The sequence below is a fragment of the Pteropus alecto genome, unplaced genomic scaffold (genome assembly GCF_000325575.1).
Source record: "Pteropus alecto unplaced genomic scaffold, ASM32557v1 scaffold98, whole genome shotgun sequence".
Taxonomy (NCBI): Eukaryota; Metazoa; Chordata; class Mammalia; order Chiroptera; family Pteropodidae; genus Pteropus; species Pteropus alecto.
Genome location: NW_006443570.1, coordinates 2,530,578 through 2,548,870, shown reverse-complemented (window position 1 = coordinate 2,548,870; position 18,293 = coordinate 2,530,578). Strand labels below are relative to the sequence as shown.

The window sequence follows — 18,293 nt, the reverse complement described above, 5'->3', positions numbered from 1 at the left end:
GCTTGAGGCCTTCCTTCTACCAATCCTGAAGGCTGTAAAGGTGGGGTTTGCTAAGGCCTAGGGAATATGGCTGGTCTTGCAGGACAAACCATTCACTCTCAGCAGCCCTGCCTGCCAAGCCACAGCCTTTTGACCCCCTACCTTCTCTACCCTCTCACCCCAATATTCAAAGGAGGCTTTTCCTCTCAGTGCTTTGTCCTCTATGGAGACCTGTTACTTAGCAACCACTAGTGCTTTCCTAATAACTTCCAGGGACTCAGAGATATAATATCTGTCTCTATATTCAGTTCCCCTCCCCTGTCTACTTATATTTAATAACTGAAGCCCTGTCTTGGGTTCCCTTGGCACCTGTTTTAGAGCACTTTTAGAGGGATTAAGCTGCAGCCTGAAGAAATAAAGCTATACCTGAAGAACTTCCAAACATGGAAGAGTGGGGAGAAAAGACGAGTAGGTAGAGGAGCTGTGGAAACATATTCTGTTAAGTATAGGTAGAGAGGAAAAAAAAAGTATTTAGAACTTGGAATGTGGAGAGAGGACGTCCACCAGGATTCCCAAGGGTTCATTCCGAGACCAGGAGTGGACCCTACCAGCTGCTTCCTGGGCTGGCATTATTCATTTCCCACACCCTGTCCAGCCCATCCTTTCTGCCAACTTTTAGTCTACAGCCCTTTCATATTTCTGTATATGGGAGGCCCAACCCTCTGGGGATGTCCAGTTTCATAGTGTCTGGATATTGGTATCCAGTAGCGGGGCTGTGTCCATATATGTCCAACAAGGCCTGGGTATCTCCCAAAGCTTTTCAGTCATGGGGGAGGAGTTATTCTGAGCTCTCTCTTAGAAAGTCCCAGACCTAATCTGGCAGTGGGGACTGTACAATATCACCAAAATGAGGAACAAGGAATGCCTAAGTGTAGTCTGCTGTCTGCATGTAGAATCAGGAGACCTAGGTCTGGGCCTCTCTCCTTATTCTCCTGTGATCCAAGTTATTCACTTAATCTTTTAAACCCCTTGTTGCTTCATCTGTAGATCAAGAATAATATTTACCTCTTTGGACTTTAGAATGATCAGAAAAAGTAATATGTGAAAGGAAACACTCTGAAACTATCAAATTTAATGAAAATATTATTTTAAGGTCTGGAAAAGTTCTGACTGCCGGGGAGAGGGAGGCATCATGAATCCAGCCCAGTCCTGGGCTTAGGAACACCATTAGGTTTTTGGCCAGAGGGATATGATTCTTTGCCCTCTGGTTGGGGTGGGGAGCTCTAAATCAAAATCAAACACAAAGCTATCTAGGGAGAGTAGCATGCAGTGTCCCTGTCATCTTCCTCACCTCTGGTCCCAACCTCTGAGCTCTAGTCCTCAGTGGCTAAGACAAAAAAGCCTTACTGACACCCCACACTGACCCTCCACCCCTTCTGGGTCAGCGCCTTCACTGTGGTTGTGCCTGCTCACAGACTGTACATGTTCACCCTCCATACCCCCCTTCTCGGCACCTCCTCCAACCCAAGCCTTCTGTGGGAGACAGATGGGGTGTCTGCGATGGAAAAGGCTCTGGGCTCTATGCCGCTTTGGGTGGGCAGCCCCCCCTCCCCATCTCTCCACTATTCCCCCTCTCCCTACCTAAGACACTCAGATTCACCTCAGGCAGCTTTGGGAGCTGCTGAGGATACCAGCTCTCTTTCCTTCTCAGACTCAGCCGAGAAGCAGAGCCAGAATGGTCTCTTTGTTCGAGACCTAGACCCCAGCCCCTCTTCACAGAAGACCAGTACAAAGGAGGAAGTCAGGTAGGGAATGGTAGAGATCCATGTGAAGGGACCATTGTGGAGAGGCATGGAGAGGCCCAGAGTCCCTCTCTGAGGACTGGATGACTGGGCTTTGGGGCCTGAGTTGGTAGAGAAGGCTGAGCCTAGGCAGCTCCTTTGTTCCAGAAATCTGGGGTCCCTGGGGGGATGCTCAGCTTGGGGAAGAAGAAAAAGGGAGCTAACATTACAGAGCACCAACTGTGAGCCAGGCACGATGCCAGAGCCTTTCCATACCTGTAGTCACAACCAGCAGGTGAGGAGTCAGGACGAATAGGTGTCTCATGAGCTCTCAGCATCTCTCGACACAGTTGACCACCTCCTCCTTTGATTCTATATCACTGCCAATTCTCCTACCACTCTGGCTGCTCTTTCTCTGTCTCCTTTGCAAGCTCATCCTCAACTTTTTAGACTCAGCCAAGTCCCCCGATTATATACTTTCATGATATTATATATCCTTTCAGAGCACTTAGCACAGTTGTTTCACAATTATTTGTACAGTCATTTGAATAACGATCCTATTTTTCCCACCAGATGGAAAGTTCCACGAGGAAAATGACCACGTCTGTCTGTGTTCACCAGTGTGCTCCCAGTGCCCAGCACTGTGCCTTGCATAAAGCAGCTGTTGGGTAAATATTTGTGGAATGAATGAATAAATGACAAAATGATATCTCTCCGGCCTAAACTCAGCTTCTTAGCTACTTCCTCACCCCAGAGCTGATTTATCCCCAATGTGTGTACTAGGGAACAGGGTGCCTGAGAGGTCAAGCCATTTCATTCTTCCTGGAAAAAGCCATCAGGGCAGGACTAGCCCAAGCTCCAGGATATGGGGCCTCTGCCCTGCCAGAGCCTGGCCCTGCCTATCTGCTCTCCTGTTCCTCCAGGAATTGAGAGAATTCAAAGTCCCAACAACTTCTCTCAATATTGGGGTCTGAAATCATGTATGAGCTTGAAGGGAAGAGTTCCTTTAGAGGAGGGTGTCCCTGTTTTCTGCCTTAGCTGAGACTGTGGACACCATCTGCTGCCACCCCTCTGTTTGCTCTGTCCTCTTCCCCTGGACAAGGGAAGGGGATGGTTTGGCTAAATGGGAGGGATAGATGGTAAGAACAGGACAGGCTGCTTGTTTGATAAGGCTGGTGGTGAGCCTCAGCCAGGTGACTGGAGCAGAGGAACACAGGCACCAGCAGCCTCAGGTCCTTTGGGGCTGTACACTATAGACCTGGGGAAGAAGGGAGTGGACAAAATAACTTCTGAGAGGTGGCCAGCCTTCAGCCCAGGGCGTCATCCGATTTGCTGCCCTTGCCTTCTGACCTCAAACAATATTCCTGAGTCTGCAGGAAGTTAAAGTTAGGCCAGGCCCAGCAGCCCCTTGCCTTCCCTGACCATTCCCTCTTCTAGCCAATCACACAGCCCAGAGAATCTCTCCCACCCAGGTCAGCACCAATACCCAGTCCTCACTGTGACCTCTCACCTAGTCCCCTTATCCTGACAATGTCCCTCAGCACCTGGGTACCTGGGATCATGGATCTGGAATCCACTCTAGGCAGTGTTGCTCTCTCTGACCCTACCTGTTCTCTGGCCCCCAATGAAATAGGACAACTCAGGATGTGGGCCAAGTTCTTGTGTCCTCGTCAAAGGCAACATCTGTCTCTTCCAAGAAGATAACCCTGGAGTGGGGGTGGGGAGGCAAGGAATGAGAAACAGGCACAGGGAGAAACCCCAATTCTGCCTAGGCCCTAACCCCAGATTCCACTGTAAGCAAAGATTGAGGGTGAGGGCCAAGATAGCCACAGAGGCCTACACTCACATGCCCCTGCATGGGTCTTCATGCCTCTGAGCCGCTGAATTTGTAGGCCCCTCCTGGGCTCACCCAGGTACCTGGGTTGCTGCTGCTGCCAAGCCAGCCTTCTTTTATTCATGCGTTGTTTTATTGCTGGCAAATGCTGCTGCTTGCCGCTGTTGGAGGCGTTCCTGCCAAATCCATCCCAACATCTTGGCCTGGCATCAGGGCGGCATGCTAATGTGGAAATTTAAAGAGCCGCTCGGCTTTAAATCGGAATTTTAAATGAGCAGCAGTGCTCCAGAGGGACCTGGGCAAAATCGAACAGTATCTGATCCACCCTTCATACTCCCACTCCCATAGCATCACCCCACTTCCTCCCACCTCTCCCCTCATCACGAGATGATGGAGTGGCACGGGACACGCTAGGGGAAGAGGGAGCTACCAGGGCAGAAGAACTGGTGCAAGATGGAGTCATCTAGGTCAGTAAAGAACTGGGATCCCTCTACTCAGGACCAAGAAGGGATCTACTGCTTGCTGTCATAGGAAAATGGAGGCAGGGGTTCTACACAAGGGATCAGGGCTGGGGATAGTGAAACTGATGTGCCTATCCCCACTTCCCATTTTACCAGGAAACAGGAAAAGAAGGTTCAGAGCAGAAGAGAGGGAAGGTGGAATTCCATGAAGATACTCACGTGCAACATACAGTCGTGCAGACTGGGATATGTGCATGCAGGTCAGGATGCTTGCTGAGGCCCCTTGTAGCACATGTACACGCAGCTCACACATCACCTATGCATGAAGTAGAATTATTCACATATGCAGGGAAGTCTTTCTTCCCAAATCTAGGCCCCTGTCCTAACCAGAGCAAGCTGTTTTTTTTTAAGTTGCTAGCTTGAGCTGTGCCTCAGGTTTTTTCATGAATCCTAATGCACCAACATTCTCCAGCTCCTTGAGTCAGCTGTGGTGGTGACAGAGCCCCACAACAACTCTGGGGGCACCTAAGCTCATCCATGTACCTGTCTTAGCTGCAATGTGATGCCTTCTCTGGTGACCATCAGATGACAGGCTCAGACCTCTCACCTGGGAGAGGTGCTGGGCATAGCCTTGGTTTCAGAGGGAAGAGGGGCTAGTTGGAGGTGAGAAAGGCAGAAACTGTGCCTCTCTGTGACCCCCTTTCCTCCCTGTCTCCAGGAAACAGGTGGCCCCCTCATTATCAGGAAACATTTATTGAGTGCCTACCCTCAAGGAAACACTGTGCTTAGTTTAGCACAGTGCCTCACAATTTTCTGGGCTGGGTTAATGACAGCCCCAAGAATCTGGATGTGCTGTCCTCATTGGAGGAACCATAGTAACTTGGCGTGGTAACCTCAACCTACCCCATGTTAGGCTGCCAACCCAAAGAATGCTCCTTGACCTTCCCCAGGATTCCTCCTCCCTCAAAGAAGGAGCCAGCTCCTCCATTGGCTGATATGGCTGCCAGCCAAGAGGCTTAGGGCAGGCCTGGGGCATGCAGCTGGCACCTGCCCACCAGATCCCAAAGGAGCACCCTCCTCCCCCACTCCATAGCCCCATTCTGATGGCCCCTAGGCTGCAGGAAGACAAGAGCTCACTGCCCCCAATTCCCAGAGAAAACCTTGAGCTAGAAAGCCCATCATCTTCCTTTCCACTATAACCTGCTCTGAAATCCTCCACCCAGACTAGGTATACTAAAAACCCACCAGATACTTTTTCCAGGCAAGATCAAACACTGAATATAGTAGGGGTTGGACTACAGCTAGGTAAAGCCTGAGGAGTGAGGCCTGGGCTAGAATTGTGGGAGAAGTTGCTGAGGTCAAGATGGATGAGGAAGAACTCAATGGGAGTGACATAGGATGGCAGGGGCTGGGGGATAGGGTTGGCATAAAGGGAAGAGGCTAAGTAAATCTGCATCTTTCATCTAATTAGCAATATACAAATAATATGCAAGTCACCCCCTTTTTATTTAGAGACCACAGGGCCTGTGCTTTTTGGAAGAAGGCTGCAGAGGGACCACTAGGCAGTATCTCTGAGACCCTAAGACATGGGACACTCAGGTTCAAGAGAGGCCAGAGTGTAGCCATCTGGTTCTAGCTTATTTCATGGATGGACTCATTCCCTATGGGCCTCAATTTCCCAATGTGTGAGATGGCAGGACTGGACTAGATGGTCTCTAAGGCTTCTGTTCAATACTGACAGTAGGGTTCTCTGATCTGGGGCCCAGTGCCAGCACAGGGTAGAGGGAATGATTCCTTTCTGGGGTGGCTACTTGGCTCTCTTGCCCCTGCTGCCCATTTCAGCAGTTCCTTTTAGGAAATAATTGGAATAGCAGGTACATGAGGATGTGGGGGGGTATCATGTTCTCTCCTACTCCATGCCTTTACCCACACTGTTTCTTCTGCTTGGAATGCCCTTCCTGCTTTAGTCTCTTACCTGGCTAACTCCTTCTCTAACTCCAGCAACCTTACCTACCTTACCCTTCCACCTTCTGGGCATCCCTATGCACTGTTAACTTCTCTCATTTCCCACTGGACTGTGAACTCTAAAGTGCAGGTAATAGGTTTTGTCCAAGATGGAATCTCCAATGTAAGTGTATTAGTTTCTCAAGGCTACTGTAACAAATTACCACAATCTTGGTGGCTTAAAACAATAAATTTATTCTCTCACATTTCTGGAGGCCAGTAGTTCAACATCAGTTTCACTGGGCCAGAATCAAGGTGTCCACAGGACTGCTCTGTCTGGATGCTCTAAGGGAAAATCTGTTCTTTCAGCTCCTTGTGGCTGCTGGCATTCCTTTGCTTGTGGCCACATCACTCCAGTTTCTGCCTCCGTCTTCACATTGCCTGCTACTCTTCTGTGGTGTGTATAATCTCCCTCTGCTTCTCTCTTATAAGGATACTTATGGCATTTAGAGCCAGGCCATATGATCCAGGCAAGATAATCTCCCTATCTCAAGATTCTTAATTTAATCACATCTGCAAAGACCCTTTTTCCAGATAAAGTAACTTACAGGTTTCAGGGAATAGGATGTGGACTTATCTTTGAGAGCCATTATCAGACTACCAAAATAAACAAAGACATCTTTATATTTGTTAAGCATCTACCATGTGCCAGACACCATACATACATTTTTCTCACTGCATTTAAGTCTCGCAATAACCCTGAAAGGTAGATAATAATGTCTCTACAGATGAGGAAACTGAATGAGGTTCAGGGAGATTGAGTCACCTGCTCAAGCTAACATAGCCGATAAGTGACAGAGCCAGGATTTGAAACCACATAGGCTTGGCTCCAAAGCCAGCATGATTTTTGCCTCACTAATAGCCTCCAAGCCTATCCCAGGCCCTGGCACAAATTTCTCATCTGAATAGGTGTGCAGAAAAGAAAGACAGGTGGACAAGAGAAGGAAAGATGAGGCCCAGCCTCCTAATGATATTGACTCAAGATTTCTTTTGCCAAAGCCCCCTTACCATCCCTCTAATCCTCCCTCAACACCCCTCACCCCTTATTTCAGAAGCCTGGAATCTCCCCCAGTTTGCAGCCCCCTGCCAACTGCTGCTGCCCAGAAGAGTGGCACAGCGCCTAGACTTCAGGCAGGAAATATCAAATCACAGAACCAGAGGGACCTTTGAGGTCACCTCTTCAAGCCCTCTGCCCACATATAGGCATATTCCTGAGGACAGGGCAGACAGGGTCAGAGTAGTGGGAGCAGAAGGGAAAAGTAGCCATCTCTTCCTTCAGTTGCCCTTTCTCCTCACTTCTTACACAATTTGTACTGGGAAGTCTCCTCACTGAGGTTTAATTTTCCAGGCATCATGCTGTAATGAAAGCTGGCATGAGTCAGAAGTCTTGTGATCCAGCCCTAAATTGTCCAAAACGTAAAACGAGATTTTGGTTAAGTACCTTCACCTTGCTGGGCCTCTAATTCTTCATCTTTAAAATGGGATCAATAACGATGATAATGATAATATACCCATCTCACAGGACTGTTGGGATAATAACAGTCCAAGAAAGAAGCGTCAAACCCACGCCCTGGAGCAAGGCAGGTGCTGCAGGAATATTTTTTAAGTCCCTCAGCCCTACAGCCGAAGCCTCTTTATCCTGGGTTACTCAGGGCTTTGCTCACCTCAGCCAGTCTGGTCTGCCTTGCGCGCTAGACTGTGAACTTCTCTTGGCAGGACCTTGTTCATTTTTTTTAATCACCACTCCCTCGCCCCCGTTTCCCTCCCTATTGTCTAGCCCGTGCTCGCGCACTTAGGCTCGATCTATATTTGATAAATAAACAAGTGAGGGTATGAGTCGGACCCCCAAGTCCCGAGATGCGCAGATCTTGACTCCCACCATTAACCCTCTGGGCATAACCCTTTCCCCAGGGGTCCAGGAGGCGGCGGCGAAGCGAGGAAAGGAGGCGCTGCAGCTTTAAGATTCCTCTCGGGCGTCCCGGTTGCCAAGGCGCAGTTGCCAGGGGCCTGCGCGGAGCTGCGTCCGGCCTCTGCGCCCCGGCTCCCTGCTGCCGCCGCCGCCACTGCCGCCGCCGCCGCCGCCGCCGGGCCGCGCCGGGCTTGGCTCCCCCGAACCGTCTGGCGGACTTGGCACCGGCCCCGACTCCTCAGTGCCCCCGCGGTGCGTGGCAGGCTGCGGCTTCATTATCCTGATTGATTCCTCCTGCTCCCCGACACCGTGGGGGCCCCGGCCAAGGAAGGGGGGTGGAGGAGGCATCTGCGGGCCCTTTCCCGGGCCCTCGCCCCCAGCCGCTCCTCAGGCTACGGACTCCTCGGTACCCTGCTGCAGCCAGCCGAGCAGGATGAGGAGAGCTAGCCCGGCCTTTGCCCCCCTGGTGGGCGGAGAGGGCACCAAGAAGCGGAGCTGTGTGGGGCCTGGTGCTCCTGACCAAGGTGCCAGCCCTGGGCCAGAGATGCTGCTGTTTGTGTCAGGGGCCTGCCCTCGGCAAAGGTTTTGTGCCTCCCCAGGAGGATATTGAGGGTTTGGGGTGGAGAGGGAGCAGTGATGGACTGAGAACTTTGGGAAAATAAGCTTTGGCCTAATGGGAAAGTGACATCTTCCAGGAGCACTGATCATGTGGGCCAAGGCCCAGTGACACATGTCTTATCACATGCCCCTTTAAGTACAGTTGTCAGGAGAAGCAGGGACAGGGTCTGCCCAAACAAAATGACACAGAAAGGATCTGAGCTTAAAGGAAGCCCAGGGGCTTCTGTGAGTTAGAGAACCTGTCCCCAAATATAGCAGGGGGCGGTCAGGCTAGAAAATCATGGTCCCTCAGGAAACCAAGTGCTGAGGTGAGGCCTCAGTGGAAAGACCATCTGAGGGCCAGGCCTGGGATTGGAAGGTCTTCCTAGTTCTGCCACTTGGTTTGTGACCCGGGCAAGTCACTTTACCTTTCTTAGCTTTGGTTTATTCATCTGTAAAATGGGGTTAAGACCTCCCTGACAGTTGTCAGTGGCTAAATGGGACACTATGTTGATGGCAGGCCTCTACCTAAGTTATCTGGCAAGAAGGAGAAAGGCGAGAGGCAGACTTCCATCCCTACTACTCCTGTGTTGGGTAGAGCCCTTCTCTCTCCTTGAAGGCAGTAAGCCTCCTCCATATGGCTAAATCCCTTTAACTGGAAGCTGACCCGTAACCTTCTTGCCAGAGCTGCTGCTTTTTCAGGGTAGAGGGGCAAAACTGCTCTCCATCTCATTGGCATGGCATAGATTTAATTTCTAAATTCACATCAGGCTCTCCACCACTCCTATCCCTCTCTCTCTGTGGGGCCTCTCTTTCTACAAGTCCTGACAGTCTCCCTCTAGTGCCTCAGCCCTGTCCTGCTCAAGAGCCAGACCTGTGAAATTTCTTATATAGGCTGGGCCCTTTTGGCTAACTCCAACCTTTAGCTCCCCTCAGCCCTGGGGAAAGGGAGCTGGTGGAGAATTTGAGGCCAGTTTTTCCAGACCTGTGGCAGTTGTGTTTGTTACCATGTTCTGGGCTACTCAGGCAATTCAAGGTCTATCTCTGGGTCTGTTTCCTCATCTGTGAATTCATTAATTTATTCTTTCAACCCGCATTTCCTAGATGACCACACTGGGGCAGCATGGTGCACCCAGCAGGTGGGAGTGTGGGAATAACACAGAGTGGGTGGGAAGAACTGCACTCTGAAGTAGCTGATCTTCTGGGGTGGAAAACAGACACACATGTCAGCCTCCCCAACACAAGGGTATTCGCTTCAGGAGGACCTCCCAAATTCTACCATATTCCACAATGTTATGATGCTTTCTCCCTCTTTTCTGAACACAGCAGACCCTTGCTCTGGACTCTTCAGCCAGAGGCTAATTGCTTTCCTAGGGGAAAAGACAGTTCCTGAAATTTGAATCTGGAGCTTTTGTTCATTCCATTTTGTTAGAATTATCTATTTCTCTAGTAGTCATACATTACTTTTATATTCAAGGTAAAAACACTGAAAACATTCTCAGTTTGGGAAAAGATGCCACGGAGGAATTTTTTCCCCTGGTAACTAAAGGCAGGTCAGCACATGTATCTAGGTATGTCATGCTGCGTAGGACCCTCAATCGATGTGACCCTGTGAGTGCCTTCCTCAGTCTACCCACTGGCCTGGCTGCACACTCATCCCTGGCCAGCCTGCTCCATCCTCAGCACCTGTAGGCCTGGGCGCCACTTCCTATTAATACAAACCACGTGGGATTCTTGCTGTGGAGTCTCTAGGCAGAAGAGGGAGCCACAGCCGCCTAGTGGCTGCCAGGGAGGCTGGCAGGAAGGGGCATCTCCACCAGGCGTCTCCTGGGAAACGGCGAGCTCCCCAGAGAAAGGACATTTGGAAATAAAATTCCTGCCACTGTGTGTTTGTATGTGTGTTGGGGTGGGAGAGAGAGTTAAGAAACCTCCCCAGCCCCCTCTGCTCTTCTCTCTTCAAGGAAAGCCTCTCCCAGCAGTTTTCCTCACTTGCAAAATTCCAGTCTCTCTCCCCGCAAACAGTTTAGGCTCTGCTGGGACTGGACAGACGACCTGGAAAGTGTCCCTTCAGATTCATGATACGGGTGGAGTAGAGCACTGGACTGAGAGCCAGAGGCTCATATCCTTGGCTATCTTGCCTCACCCTGGTCAATATACCCACTTTCTGAGTCCTGGGTTTCTCCTCTGTAAAATGAGGGTACTGGCTGAGATTTCCCCATCATTCTTAGTCGCAAGTTGGGGCTCCTCCACAAGGCCCCAAAATACAGTCAGGGCATTTTAGGCCATTTCGTGCACTTGGAGCAGATACTTGATAGAAGCTAATGATTCCTTGTGCAACCTTGAATGGTCACTTAAACCAACCTTGGCCCTTCACTCATATATTCACCCAGGTATTTGTGGGTGCTTATTGAGAGTGAAATGTACACTGAGACGGTCCAGAGATGGCCCAGCTTTCCATGAAAGAAGCATCTCGGCCTCCTCATGCTATCTTGTGCCAGAGGCTAACTGCATGTTACATTCTTTCCCTGATGATCCGCTTCACATGAAGCTGGAAAGCTCTGGAATCTTCTCTTCCCATAGTGCCCAAAGCCAACCTAAAGGAGAAGCTATTGTGCCTCCTGGGGAATAGAAATGGGGGGTCCCTGTCCCTCCCCTCTCTCACACCTACCTGGTTCCTTTTGCCCTCCCTTGCTCTTGAGGGACCAACCCCCCCACCCCCAGTCCAATCCACCTTTCCCCTGTAAAATATGGGATGCATGAGTGAAAAGTGGATCTCTCCCAGCTGGAGTTTTCCTCCTTCTGAACCCACCTCCTAGAGAGCCCCTTCCTCAAGAGACTCTACCTCCGGGCAGCCTGGGGGTTTCTGAGAGAGCTCTCCATGCAGGAGACAACCCCCACAACTTTTGGAGGAAGTAGAGGAATTCCAGGAAGGAAGAGGGCCTGGGTTTCTGCAAAAGCCCAGGAGACCCAAGCCTCCTTCAGGTGTCCTTTTAGGAGACATTGACCGGCCCTCATAGCCTGATCTAACCTCAGCTGTAGGTCTGCTCTAGGGGGTGGGTGTGGGGCAAGGGAACTGGAGGTGGGAGAGTAGAAGATGAAGGGGGAAACACGGGGGGTGTGTAGCAGAAGTGGGGAGGGGAGTGACTGTCACCTTTATTGGGCATCTATTGTGTGCCAGGTGATGGGCTTTGTCCCAGTTTTACCTGGATTATCTCATCCAGTTCCCACCCCAGCTCTGTGCCAGTGTTATTATCCTGCTCTGACAGAGAAGGAAACTGAGACTCAGAGGCATTATGTAAGTTGCCCAAGGTCACACAGCTTGTTAGGAGTGGAGCCAGGATCCCAGCCTAGGTTTGTCTGCCTCCAGTGGATTCTCCTTGCTGCCAGAAAGTCCTCCTCCTGGAAAAGCAGATCTGGGGTTGGGGTTTTCAGTCAGAGCTCATCAGGATCCCCAGAGGCAAATCTATTGTCATCTGCCCTCCTCCTTCTCACCCATCTGCCAGGCAAGTCGCAGGTGAGCCCCCCACCATGGCCCCTTCCCCAGCCCCAGGTGCTAGCTCAGCTTTGCCTGACTCCCCGCCTCTCCCTGGTGCCCCAAGGTGGCTCTGAGGTCACCCACACCCCAATGCCTTCCATTCTGCATTTCCAGATCAAAGAATGATAGGAAAAAGCAGAAAGAGAGAGGAGGTCACTTGAAGGTTGGAAGCAAGGGCTCTAGTCTTGGGCAAAAGATTGGGGTTCCTGGTTATCTCCTTCAATTCAAATAAACCCTTTCCCTAACTCCCACTGCTCACCCCCCAGAGACAGCCAGAGCTTTGCTTAGTTAATGAAATACAAAAGAAGGAATCGGGGTGGGGGCGGCTCCAGAGGCTGGAAAGGGAGAGAGAGAGAGGAAAAGTTGGGTCTTTTCCAAAGAGTTAATGTTCCACAGTATGATCGATTAGGTGTCAGATGTAATTTCAAACCAATACAAGATGAATGGCATAATTTTCCCTCTCTCATTTTAGACAGAATTAAGAATCCATTAGCTAACACAAATTTTTGGCAAGTTTAATAGGAGCTCAAATCTACATTCAGAGGAAACGCTCCCCAAAGCCTGTTTCAAGCTTTTACTCCTCAGGCCCCTGGCCTCCAACGTCCTCCCCGACCCTCACAAGCCCTCTGTTGTCAGTCTCCACATGCAGCCCCCTCTCCCTTCCCCTGGTCCCCCTACATGCCCCTCCCCAGCCCAGCCCAAGATTAACTGGCCTGACCCCTCTCACAAAGGCTGGCCCTGCCCACCATTGTCTTCCAGTGGCAATGGGTGGGGGAAAGGGGCGGAGAGGCTGGCAGTGGGCCCAGGAAGGGGAGGAGGTTGCTGAGTTGGCCCCAGGCTCCAGACAAACCCTAGGGAGATGGGTGAATTGGAGTCTCAGCTACTCCCCAGAAAAGTTCTTGTTCTTATCCTAGACAAAGCATTACCTAGTTCAGAAGGGGGAATCGAACCCCATTTTTCCTCTTACATTTACATATATTAATTCATACGATAAACCGAGAGATGGGAAGCACAGCTATAAGTGTTTTACTGAGGCTTAGAGGGGTTGATTGGAGTCATCTGGGTCCAAGGATAGACCTTGGCTCTGCCACTTACTCGCTTACAAGGGCCCAAAGGTATTTACCTCCAGGCCTCTATTTTCTCATCTGTAAAATGGCAAGAACATTAGTACCAACTCAAAGAATTATCCAAAAGAACAAATGAGAAAGCTCTTGATAAAGGAGAACCTTCATGACTATCCATCCAGGCAGAGGTGCCAAATATTCACTCTGCACCAGCCTAGCCTTATAAATCAGCTCCAGCCCCTACCCTCCAAGCTCACAGCCTGTAGGGGAGACAAATGTGTAGACTGAGCCCTGCCGTGGAAGGAAGAGAAGCTGGAATAATAATCACGGCAGCTTACAATTACTGGGCACTTACTCTGTACCAAGTTTGGGAGCAGATTTCTTACATATAGTAACTCATTTACTCCTTACAGCCTTATCAGATAGATACTATTATTATCATTCCACTTCCATATCGGGAAACTGAGGCACAGGCAAGTGAAGTAACTTGCCTGGGGTCACCCGGCTAGGAAGCGACAGAACTAGAATTCTAATGTAGGCAGCCTGGGACTGTGGCTTTTAATACAATGCTAAGCAGAGGTAAAGGCTGGGTTGGCGGAGCATCAGCATAGGATGTGAGACCCTGCTCTGGGGTATGGGAAAGCTTTGCTGAACCCAGTAGGTTTAAATCAGGTCTTAACTGACGAGTAGGAGTTTACCAGGTGAGCAAAGAGAGAAAGAGCATTCTAGGCAGTGAGAACAGTATATGCAAAGGCACCAAAAGAAGTCCCAGCATAGGGGATGGTGAGTGATACACTGTGCTGACCAAAACCTGGGGGTCATGTCGAGAATGGCAGGAAACAAGGTTGGATGGGCAGGCCAGGTGCTTCATTTTGACAATCCTACTCTAAAAGTTGGGAATCTAACTCCTATAAACAGCCTTACTTGCTATGCTCATGAGTTATGACTTTTTCACGTTGTCATACTAACAGAGCTATTACCTTCTTTCTTCATTATAATAACCACACAATGCAGGTTCTATTATCCCATTTTTCAGAAGAGTAAGTGAGGCTCAGGGATATTAAGGAACTCGCCTAAAAGACACATCCAGAAAGTGACAGAGCTGAGCATTAAACCCATGTCTGACCCAGAGCCCAAACTCTTAATCACTGTGCTTGCTGTGTCCTGGTAGGCAATGGGGAATTTTGGAGGAACTTTTGGCAGGGAGTAATGAATTTGGATTGAGTTTTAGGAAAAGAATTCCAACAGGGTGTGGAGCTTGGGTTGAAGCAGAGTGAAACTGAAGGCAGGGAAGCCGGTAAGGAAACCATTGCTCTGGTCCAAATGAAAGTTCCAGATGGAGAAAAGGCCTTCCCTCAACCATAGGGATGAAAGGGCCTCCTGAAGCCTAAGTAATTATAGTCATAATAATACTATTAAGTGCCTATGCTGTGCCAAGAACTTCCCATGAGCCATCTCCAACATGTACAGTGCTGTAGGGCAGATATTGTTTAGCCCCATTTTACAGATGAGAAAGCTAAAGCTCAGAGAGGTTGAGCCTCTGGACCACAAAGCTATGATCTGGCAGAGCTCGGACTGGCCTGAAACCCTAGTCTTTCCTTTTACCTTACTGCCAGAGGTGGTTGGACCACACATGAGCAGTCAGCTCTTCCCTCTTGACATGGCTTAATTTTCCCTGGCATACGTATTATGGAGCTGAGCCTCCATTTGGTCCCCAGCAAGTGGCCTTGAGCTGAGGGAGGTGGAAAGGGGATGAGGAGGAGTAGAGGAGAAGAGAAGATGGAGAGAGAGCTCTGGCTCTCTGAGGGGTGAGCCAGCAGTCATTTTTCATGTTCCTTTTGACCATTCAAGAAGATATACAGGACAAGGTATACAGGAAGATGAGAGCATTTCATCCTCTTAGCTCTGAAGTGGAGAGGAGGCCTCATACCTTCACTTCATTTCCTAACTTTTGGAAAGTCCTTCTTGCTATCTGACTCCCATTCCTCCTAATGGAGTCACAAACAACCTCAGTTGCCAGTTTCAAGAAAGAGCCCCTGCATCCTGCCAGGAGGACACATCTCTGTAACCTTCCTCATGGGGTGGGGAGTCAGAAGATGGTAGAGTATTCCACCTACTTGCCTTTATGTCACTGCATATCCAGAGGTGAGATGCGGGTACCTTGGTTTCCAGGGTATTCCACTGAGAGTAGGAAATAACCAGGCCCCTTGGCCCAGGCCCCTCCTCTGCAGAGAGGGAGAGGAATAGCAGTGTCTGAGGGGGATGAAGGAGGGAGGAGACCTGCCAGGGACACAGCCTGAAAAACAGACCCAGGACTGCTGCCTTGAAGGGAGAAAGATCTCTGAACTTTAGTAAAATTCCTTGGTATCATAGTTGAACATATATAAAGGAACCTATATCCCTGCCTGGGCTAAAAATTGCAGGAGCAGCGAACTCCTGGGTCAGCCCAGGGTCACCCTAAGCAAGAGAACTTGGGGAGGGGACTGGAGAGAATACTTAAGAGAAAATGGCTTTGAAGGAATGAACTGGGGCTTTGGAAGCAAAGGAGCTCAAGTTAGAACCTGAGCCCTCCTGCTGCAAAGGCAGGAGTAACTGGGGCAGGTTTATCTCTTTATTTGACATATTTTCATTGATATCCTACTATGTGCCAGGCACTAGGATATTTCAGACAAAGATCTTTGCCTTCAAGGAACTTATATCTAGTTGGGGAGACAGACATAATACATCAGTAAATTAAATTTATAGTAGAAGGTAGTAAGTGCTATGGGGAGAAAGTTCATGAAAAGGTGATCTAGATTGGGAGTTGAGGTTGCCATTTTTAGTAGGGGTTAGGGTATGCCTCATTTGGAAGGGCAGAATTTGAGCTAGGACCTACAGGGGTGAAGAAGTTGACAGTGTGGATATCAGGGAGCAGCCAGCGAATAGGCTGTAAGGCAGGCCTTGCCTGATGGGCCAAGGGGGCCAGTGGACTGGAGGGATGGAGGAAGAGCATAGCAGGTGAGGTCTGAGTGGAAATGGAGAGAGGTGCAGACTGTATGGGGCCCTGTAGGCCTTTATACAGACTTTAGTTTTCTCTGGGAGTAAAATGGGAAGTCCTGGCCAAATATCCAGCAGAGAGAAAACATGATCACACAAATGTTTCAAAGGTTCACTATCAGCTCTTATCAGGAGACTGGGCTGGGGCTGAGAGAAGAGAATGGGGGAGAGTCAAGGGAAGAAGCAGGATCAGATAGTCACTGAATCTAGCTAAGTCTCAATTTTCTCATCTGTCAAGTGGGAATAAAAATGTGTCCCAGGAGGTATTCAGTAAAAAGATTTGTGGGTATATCCCCAGGCTTTAGTAGATGAGATTCAATGAAGTCCTTCCTATAGAATGAAAAAATGAATGACTCATTCCATGCCCTCCTCTTATACATAACTACTACCTTAAGCCCTGAAACAGCGTCTTCATCTATAAAATAGGGATAATCATACCTACTCCCCAAGATAATTATAAAGGTTAAATAAAATGTGTCTAAACCTACACTGCCCAATTGGAAGCTACTAGCCACATGTGTCTATTTAAATCTAAATTAATTAAAATTAAATAAAATTTAAAATTCATTTCCTCAGTCACATCTAGCCACATTTGAAATGCTTAATAACCTCATATTGGCTAGTGACTACTATATTGAACTGAACAGAAATAGAATGTTTCCATCATTGCAGAAAGTTCTGACAGTGCCAGTCAAAAACACTCAACTTAAGGCCTAAGCCCAAGTTGTATGCACGGTAAGTGAACACCATCATTCTTGGAGGACTCAGGCAGTGAGACTGATTATTCTTCCACTAGCTTGACTAAGACCATCCACTTGATATTCTCTGGTGTTGAGTCTGAAAACTAAGAGTGGGGAAGAGCCAGGCTGGTCAGGGCAGAAGGAAAGAAGGAGGGACAAGTCTATAGGTTAGGGAGTTGGTGTTAAGAATTGCCCATGGGTAGAGGTGAGTGGAACGTGTGTCTAGGGCAGTAGAGAAAAGAAGACCAAGAAGGAAAATAGAAGAGAGAGAGAAATCCAGGCACCCAAGAGTTGGACCACATAATGAGTCTTCATTGCCTGCCCTTAGAGAATGGATGCCACTTGATCTCAGTACCTTTATTATTGAGTCCATTCATTTATTTATTCATTCAACATTTGTTTATTGAGCACCTACTATGTACCCAGTCCTATCCTAGGTGCTGGGAGTGCTACTATAAATAAAGCCCCACCCACAGGGAGCTTGTATATGAATGTGGGTGGAGAAAGTAGACAATGAACCTAATAAATGTGTAATGTATACAGCATGTTAGATGGTGATACATTCTAAAGAGAAAAATAAAGCAAAGAAAGAGAAGAAAGGAGGTACGGTTTTGGATGGACTAGCCAAAATAAAACATTACCTTATTTTGGCTGCCTGGGGACTAGATGGAGCTTGGGGAAATTGGGGAGTGACTGCTAATGGGTATAGGTTTCTTTTTGGGGTGGTGATAATATTCAAAATTGATTGTGGTAATGGTCACACAGCTTTATGTGTATACTAAAAAAAACTTTGTATTGTACACTTTAAATGAGTAAATTATATCTTAATGAAGCTGTTATTTTAAAAAATCACTCTGGCTGCTGCACCAAAAATAGACTAAAGGTGACCAAGGGCAGAACCTGTGGTCATTCAGGAGAGATAGGATGGCAGCTTGAACCAGGATGGTAGCAGTGGGGTGATGAGAAGTGCTCAGATTCTGGATTTATTTTGAAGGCAGAGCAGACAGATTTGCTTTTGAATCATAAGTGTGGTATAAAAGAACATTGTCAAGGATAACTCCAGAGTTTTGGGTTTAGGAAACCAGAAGAGTCGAGGAATTTGAGTCCTGGCAAGGGAGAAGGGCTTGCCTAAGGGCACCAGTCACCAAAGGCAGCACTGGGACTCTAAAAGGAGGCAATATTATTAGTTAGGTTCTAACACGTTGGCTTTTTATTTGAACTCTAACCCTATTAATATTGCAGAACCTCTTGAGAATTGGTTTCCTCATCCTGTCTTCAGGGAGCTGCAAAGACTGATTGAGACAGACCTAACTCATTTAAGGTGCTGGGAGAGCATTTGTTCCTTCTCTTTCC

General features: G+C 48.8%; 1 protein-coding gene across 8 annotated transcripts in view; it reads left to right on the top strand.

The window, feature by feature from the left end:
- The window catches only part of CDK12 (cyclin dependent kinase 12), a 70,901-nt gene extending 64,218 nt beyond the window's left edge, over window positions 1-6,683 (top strand). For 5 of the 8 annotated variants that reach the window (XR_003043972.1, XR_001518047.2, XR_001518044.2 and 2 more), the window contains one exon: window positions 2,334-2,484. The gene's annotated coding sequence lies outside the window, so the exon portion shown is untranslated. Of the gene's footprint in view, window positions 1-1,690; window positions 1,785-2,333; window positions 2,485-4,211 lie in introns of those variants that run through there. The other 3 variants (XR_001518045.2, XR_003043971.1, XR_003043968.1) reach the window with 2 other exon arrangements.
- Window positions 6,684-18,293: the final 11,610 nt, after the last annotated feature.